Genomic DNA, 6,952 nt, shown 5'->3' on the forward strand with positions numbered 1-6,952 from the left:
CTCTCTCTCTCTCTCTCTCTCTCTCTCTCTTCTTTATTCTCATATGGTGCTATTTTTTTCTAGAGCTAATGGGTTGTTTTCCTGCTTGAACAAACTCACCAGTGATCTTGTCACTGACTCTTTGTATTCTGCTTTTATTTTCACATATCTGCCCATTTTATCATCTCTCCTTTAACTTCTTTTCCTCCATGGAACACAACATTTCAAGACAGTGCTCTGTTCTCCCAGACAACATTAAATGAAAGCAGAGTAAAAAAAGGGAAAGCTAGGATCATTTCAGTAACTATGATTAGTTAAAAAAAAAAATTAATAGTAAGCACAAGCACAAGTTTGTTAAAAAGCTGTTGTTTCCTGAGACGATATACTTTACTGATTAAAACCACTCTAAATGCCCCACTAAGCAGTAGCTATTCTCACTATAAACTGGAAACATTACAGCAATGAATTAGGTGTATTTATAAACATAGGTTTCTTTCTTATTAGAGAAGCCATGTCTGAAGCACCTGGAGTGTTTCCCCTCATGATTGCCATGGTCAAGTGTCTGCCAGGAGAATACCATGCTCTAAGGTCAGCCAGTTTTAGCGGAAAAAGTTGTATTGCTGTCTCCCTGGGAAAGGAGAGACATAGGACTTCTCCAGATATGGAATCAACGGTGACTGTGTTTTACAGGCTGTTGGCCCGTAGCCAGGCCTCTCTGAAGTAAACAGTTCACTGGATTGTAAGCCCCAATCGTCTCACTAAAATCTTACAGAACATCTGAACCCATTTTAGGGAGGAAAACATAAAGGTTTTGGTTTTTTCCCATTTTGTTTTGTTTTTAAAACAGGGTATAATTATATAGGTCAAGCGGGCCTCAAACTCAGAATCCTCCTTACTTGGCTTCCCCAGTGCTGGGGTTGTGTTTGGCAAGCGGTGATTTTACCATCTGGGTCTTGCCAGGAGCTCGTCACTGTCGCTGCCTTCAGTTTGCTGTCTAAAGCGGGGTATTCTAGACTTCTCCACTTCACCTAGAATCGAGCTGCATCTTTCCTTGTCACTGTAGCTCCTTTGTCCCTCTGCTTGCTTCAGCATGTCCATGGGGAGATGATGCTGGGATGCTGGACTCAACAGGAAGCCACGAGATGAGACGTCCTTTAGAACTTCTGTGGGCTCCCTGACTGCAAGTGCACTGGGCATCTCTGCTACACACAGTGCCTGTGTCACAGCCCCTGAGGCAGCATCTACTCCATATTTCAGTGTTTTCTAAGAAGCCTCCTACGTGTTTTAGTTTGGTTTTTCTATTATTAAAATACTATGACCAAAAGCAACTCAGGAAGGAAAGGGCTTATTTCATCTTGCAACTTTCAGGTCCCATCCCATCACTGAGAGAAGTCAGGGCAGGAGGTCAAGGCAGGAACCTGTTGACAGGTACTGAAGCTGAGGTCATGGGGGACATGCTGCTTCCTACCTGATCCTCGTGGCCTGCTCAGCCCCCTTTTTATATACAACCCTGGTCCACCTGCCCAGGGTAGATACCTACCACCCACAGTTAGTCAGGCCCTCCCACATCAATCATTAATCAAGAAAAAGCCCCTAGACTTCTACACAGGTCGATCTGATAGAGGGATTTCCTCAGTTGAGGCTCCCTTTTCCAAAATAACCTTATCTTGTGTCAAGGTGACAAAAATATTACCAGCACATAAAAGTTTTCCAAATGCAAATAGAAAGTTACAGCAGATAATCTCCAGGTTGGCATGATTCACATGGGAGGGGAGAACCAGACAAAGGAGCTGACAAAAAGTGTATTCTAATGTTGCCTGACTTGGGACTTGCTGATTCTGGTACCTTCGTTCCCAAACACCCTCCTCGAGTGCAATCCCTCCTTTATTTGGTTACTTGGTTTATTTCATTCCTTTCTAAAATGCCCCAAATAACACTCTTTTTTTTTTGATTTTTCGAGACAGGGTTTCTCCGTAGCTTTTGGTTCCTGTCCTGGAACTAGCTCTTGTAGACCAGGCTGACCTCGAACTCACAGAGATCCACCTGCCTCTGTCTCCCGAGTGCTGGGATTAAAGGTGTGCGCCACCACTGCCCGGCTCCAAATAACACTCTTAAGTGAACAGATAATTTTCATAATATTCGGATAAAATAGTTTTGCTTTTTGCTACTGCTTTGTTTTCTACACAACAGAGGGTCTCTCTCTTTTTCTTTAACCATTTTGTTGTTCTTGTTTTCTATTTTTTTATTATTATTTATTTTTTTATTAAAAATTTCTGCCTCCTCCCCACCTCCCATTCCCCTCCCCCTCCCTCTTCAGTGTGTCCCATGGTGGAATGGTGAGGTATTCCCGGGCATCCTGAAGGAATTCTGCTTGCAGTCTTGGGGGCAGGAACTAAAAAGCGTACTGATCTAAAGGGATGGGGTCAAAGGATGAAGATGGTAGGGTCAACAATGAGCCAGGATTTGAGGACAGAAGACCACAGTTGGACTTGCTAGACTCTGACGTGGTAAGTGTGGCTCATCCGTATCTCTCCCACAAGGATTTGCAGCAGGGCTGACAATTTCCCGTCTTTCCTATCAGAATGAATATCTGAAAAATAGAGGGACTTGTGTCTACACGTGGGTCAACAGAGTGCGAAGGCTAGGAGGCTTACCTTTTGTCCTGCATCTCACACAAAACCTCTCAGAGCTCACCCCCAAGTGTCCCCCTCCCCAGCCTTTCAACGGAGTGACATGGACCCCAGCTCCAATATGTACAGTCCTCACAGTCCTCAGCTCTGACCATCCAATAGCAACTCTGGATGGCGAGGGAGGTGGATGCTGCCAAGTCCATACTGCAAGCTCCGAGTAGCCAAGGCCCATGCTTGTCAGCAGAGGCTAGTGCAGTAATTCTCAACCTGTGGGTCACGACCTCTTTGGAGGGTCAAAAGATCCTTTCATAATGGTCACATAGATATCCTTCATATCAGATATTTATGCTATGATTCACAATAGTAGCAAAACTATAGTTATGAAGTATCAGTGAAATAATTTTGTGGCTGGGGGTCACCACATGAGGAAGGAACTGTATTAAAGGGCCGCAGATTTGGGGAGGTTGAGACCACTGGTCTAATGTGCTTGTGCTCACCCTCCTCCCCTCTCCTCTTAACCTAGGGCCATGCCGGTGGCTTTCAGAACTTAGGAGGCCTGTGCTTTGGACTTCTTGTCAGCCTGCCTTCTAGAAAAGAACTCACCTGTTTTTCTACTGCACACGTAAACACTTCTTCAATCATCACAGTGCTTGGCTACTCCTTAGGACTACACTAGCAGAACTGGAATCGTGGAACTGGAATCATGGAACTAAGATTAACCAACACAATGGTTTCCATTCAGCCCCAAGTTGACCCTGACCCTTTGTTCTCTCATTTCTGCTTTGTCATTTTCTATCACTTTTATTTTGTTAATACACCTTTTATAAATCATTGCGCTATTATTATTTGCTCTTTAAATCCTGCTCTTCAGATTGGTTTATGGATTAGTGCTTTTTTTCTGTCATTTGCCTCCATGGATTTACTGGATTTTCTCTCTCTCATAAGGATTCACCATCATGCTGTGCTGTTTCTACCTCGGACTTGAAAAGCATTAATGACAAAACTACTCAGTTTTCCATTTTTTGGCTCTTTTGGCTAATCTCCATGAATAATTTTTCATTGTCTTTTCAAGCTGTCTTTCTAAGGAGAAACCACCTCACCATGTTATTTAGTGACAAAGACCCGTTGTAAAAAATGTCCACGCAGTGATTTTTCTCATCATGGGCTCATCAGTGCACACACCAACACACACCTAGATAGCATAGTCTAGACACACTTAGATGGTGTGGTTCAGCCTCCATCATGTGTGGGATAACTAAAATCTCAGTGGTACAGGATGGTGTTTCTTTTATTTGCTCTTCGAGGATTCCAAAGAAGATCAGAAAATAGCTCTGTAGTGATTTTATCTCCATGGTTGAATAAAATGGATGGAAGTTAAAATTTATGTCACCAGCATTTTCTTGCTTGTAGAAGAGAAATATATAAGAATGTACACCTTCTAGGAGAACTTTGAGTCATTAAGTGAGTCTGAGTTATAATGACTTCAAGTCAGACATAAGTATTTTTGTTGTGTTTCCAAATTTCATCTAGCAAGCCCTGTTCCAGGAATATGTCCTAAGGAAACGATCAGGGTTAGGCTTCCCACCTAGAAGGTATTTCTGTGTATGATTTATGAAGATAATAAATGGAGATTAAAGGATAACCATTTCATTAAATGCTATATATAGCTATAAAATCATTTTCTAAAGACTAGGTTTAGTGAACGTGGCCATGGAAAGATTGCAGGATGCAGATGAGCATGCATGCACGCATGCACACACACACTTGATAAAAACATTTTCAATAACTATGCTTAATTTGGTATGAAACAAACAGCTTCCTCTTACAGATGGTGTTTATTTTGCTCAAAATAAGACTCGTAGTGTCATTTTCTTCTTTTCTTTCATATTTTGTATCATAATATAAATGACCCATATTTTAGAGCATTTATCAAAAAGGTGGAACAGAATATAGAGAGGAAATACTGTGTGTGCCATCCTGAGGTAATCCCTGGCACAAGCAGAGGATAGATCAAATGTGTGGAGCAAGGAGGGTCAATTCAGATCAGCAATTCACCCATGCTGAGGGGTGCTGGCTGCCTAGGACCCCACCAGTCAGCAGCACTCTCTGAGGAGCAGCACTGTCCCAGCAGAGGTGGGAGGGCATTTAGCCAAAGCAAAGAGTTTTAAAAACACCTTGATCCCGTGGACGCTTTCATTACCAGGCACTTGAGAGAAGGGTGTGGAAGGCTAAAGCCGGGATTTAAAAGACTTTTTGCACTCCGCTCCTACCAAGGAGAATGTTAAGTAGAGAAGCCAATGAAACAGAAACAGATGGCTCAGATTTTCTTTGAAACATAGACAGATTGAAGAAAAAGAAGTTTGGCAAAAAAAAAAAAAATACATCTGGGGTTTAGCCAAACTGAAAACATTTGAGAAACAGTATGAAACCCTGGAAGAACATTAAGGCACCCACAACACTCACATTAAGTGTAACGTGATAGAGGCAAGAATGAAATGGAGCTTTAAAGACAGAGCCCAGTTTCCGGTGAGCTCTAGCAGCCGACTCAGGGAGTCAGGACACTGATGGCAAGTCAGGCCACCTCAGCAATGAGCGGGACCGGAAGCCACGTGCCTCTAACACCTGTGAGATGGAAAGCCTCTAAGACCTGTGTACCCATGCAGCTGAAATACCCAACCCTAACAGCCCATGTTGTTGAACCTGCCCATACGTGCAACCAGGCAAGACTGATGCCCCTGTGGCTTAAATGACAAGCAGAAGTGTAATCTGTAAGCCCCCAATGGGCTGGAGAACTGTACCTGCCCATGAGACTCAAATGACCTGTGTGACTCCAGCTATTTGGGATACTGTCATGAAGTGAGGTTGGAGTGTCCTATGTGGTTGTCACCTTCTGTGGGACTCAAACAGCCTAGGGACTTGATGGACCAGCGTGACTGAAATGACCTGAAGTTTTCTGGTTTCCTTTTCTTTAATTCCTAGGCATTAGAGGAGATGACCGAACACTGTTTAGCAGAAGTAGCCACCCTCCTACCACCTTGTTGAAGTATTTAAACTACCTGCTACAAAGAGTAAGGAACGTTTCCAGAAGGTATATTTGCCTGAGAACTTCGGCATCCTTGGGCTCAGGGGAGAGCTCGGTTTTCGATGAGCCTTGTCTTAGAAGCAATAAGCACAGAAGGACTATGTCTGGCTATGCCAATGTCGGGTGAAGGGAGTGCAGTGTATGAGCTGAGGGACATGGCAGTGTACATATCTCAGATTTCTGAAAAAAAAAACCAAGTTGGCAGTGTGCAAATGGGTTCCAAAACGAGAGGGAAAGAGACAGGTGGACTTCTAAGTGCATTGTTTTGGACAGAATGATGATGTAATGTCCTCATGAAAAAGGAAAATATAGAACACAATAAAATAAAATAATAATAAAAATGAATTAATTAAATTGGAGCTATTACCTTCAAACTTATCAGGTTTTAGAGTAAGAGCTGAGAAATAAAACATTAAAAATAAGAGCAGCAAATCTGCTCTTCAGCATCTATCAACCCAAAGAAAGAAGCAGCAGCACGTGGGGACAGTCAGTGCAGGGAGACACGAGGCAGGAGGGCTCTGCAAGTGAGACAGTTGGTGGATGAAAGATTCTCGGGGTGGCAGTGGGGTACCAGAGAGGTAAGGCACCTTAGGGTTGCAGTGGGACACCAGAGAGGTGGGACACCTTGGAGTGGCAGTGGGATACCAGGAGGTGGAGAGTCTTGGGGTGCTGCTGGGCTACCAAATGTCTTGAGACAGGGGTGAGGAGGTGGTCTAAATACCAATGGGCTTTGTAACCGTTGGGAACTCCATGTGATAGTTTTTACACCGATTTTACAGCACTTTGAAGGAAATTGTCCTCTCTGGAACAAACAATAAAGCTCCTGGGTTACAGACCCAGTTGTTTTATACCAGAAACAAAGAAATTAGCGGATAATATTGCTTTAAAATGGCCACACTATTTAGTGATACCTATGTACCAAATTTTTCTTCCCAGTTTTCTCTAAGAAGAAAGACCTGTAACAAGCCTCCTAAGTATTAACTATTAACTCTTGACTGTATTAAAAACAAACAAACATAAATAAAAAGCAATACTTATCAAAAATAAAAACATCAAGAGCCCTGTCAATTTTTTAAAAATTATTTGAGCTGATTAGCCTTTTACAGTCTCAACCCAATTATAAAATGGGGCACCGAGCTGAACAGAGAATTCTCAACGGAAGAACTTCAAATGGCCAAAAGACACTTAAGGTCATGTTCAACTTCCTTAGCGATCAGGGAAATGCAAATCAAGACAACTTTAAGATACCATCTCACACCTG

The sequence above is a fragment of the Microtus ochrogaster genome, chromosome 16 (genome assembly GCF_000317375.1).
Source record: "Microtus ochrogaster isolate Prairie Vole_2 chromosome 16, MicOch1.0, whole genome shotgun sequence".
Taxonomy (NCBI): Eukaryota; Metazoa; Chordata; class Mammalia; order Rodentia; family Cricetidae; genus Microtus; species Microtus ochrogaster.